General features: G+C 31.1%; 1 protein-coding gene across 5 annotated transcripts in view; it reads left to right on the top strand.

Moving 5' to 3' along the window:
• LOC108627179 (bolA-like protein DDB_G0274169) overlaps nucleotides 1–1,075 on the top strand; it is a 19,265-nt gene that overhangs the window by 1,229 nt on the left and 16,961 nt on the right. The window lies entirely within an intron of this gene.

The following is a 1,075-nucleotide window of genomic DNA, read 5'->3' as shown; positions in this document are numbered from 1 at the left end:
TTAGCCTAGTACAATCTATACCTATACATATAATTGAAGTTCTACTCCACTTATGTGACTTGAGTTATATGCTTATAGTTTTATATGTATATACAATAATTATATTATTTGCAAGTCTAATACTCAATTACACTTAATCTACTGCTTAATTATGTAGTCTTGTACTGTCTGTTTTTATAATATTCTGTTTTTAGGATTATTCTTCTAAACAAAATGCTCTAAATTTTAAACTATTTAATATTTTATATTTAAACTATATTTTAATAAAGTTTGTTAGGTCCCAAATTTGTTTTTCGTTAATTGCTTTAATTATTTCCAACTACTCCCGTGTGCGTGGTGCACTTGTCAATTGTGTTTTCCATGCTCTTACGAAAAATATCATCCATAATATTGTAATTATAATTAATTGTATACGCATTACTTGAAATATATCGTTTGTTAAATATATTTATAAATTAGCTACGAAATAAAAAACAACAATGAAAAATGTCCATCTTCAACAAGCAGATATTCAGACATCACTACGAGTAGGTACGAAATTACCTTTATTGCGAGAAGTTACCATTATCCTAACAAAACCTTTATAGTATATAGGGTGTTCCACAAAAAGTGTTAGAGCCGAAAAGGGGTGATTCTATAAATGTAATAAAAGAGCGTATAGGGCCCGCGCTAAGCCACGGCCGAGCATCAAGGTAGCCAACCTACCTGCGGCTGGGTGCGAGCCCTACGCATGCTCTGATTGGTCAATGTTTTTCATCAACAATTTAAAAACCATGGCTCATTTTGCATTTTACGAAAGGAAATTGTTGTTCAGAATCATTTTGGCTCTAACACTTTTTCTGGGACACCCTGTATAGATGATGATTCATGTAGAAAATTCGGTATGAATGGAATTCACGAAGAAAATATATTTACAATGCACATGCAGAAAATTTCACGTAAACGAGTTTAATAATATTACTACAAGCGTATTTTACATTTGCATTATTTTAATTGCCTTAAAATTCACGTTAGAGCTAACTAAAATTAAATGAAGAAAAAACATTCCCTCATGAAGAAGACTAGAACGCAATCA

This window comes from Ceratina calcarata, unplaced genomic scaffold (genome assembly GCF_001652005.2).
Source record: "Ceratina calcarata isolate Rehan_Ccalc_2016 unplaced genomic scaffold, ASM165200v1 scaffold446.2, whole genome shotgun sequence".
Lineage (NCBI taxonomy): Eukaryota > Metazoa > Arthropoda > Insecta > Hymenoptera > Apidae > Ceratina > Ceratina calcarata.
The sequence above is the reverse complement of the archived record's forward strand: the minus strand, read 5'-3'. Positions and strand labels throughout refer to the sequence as shown.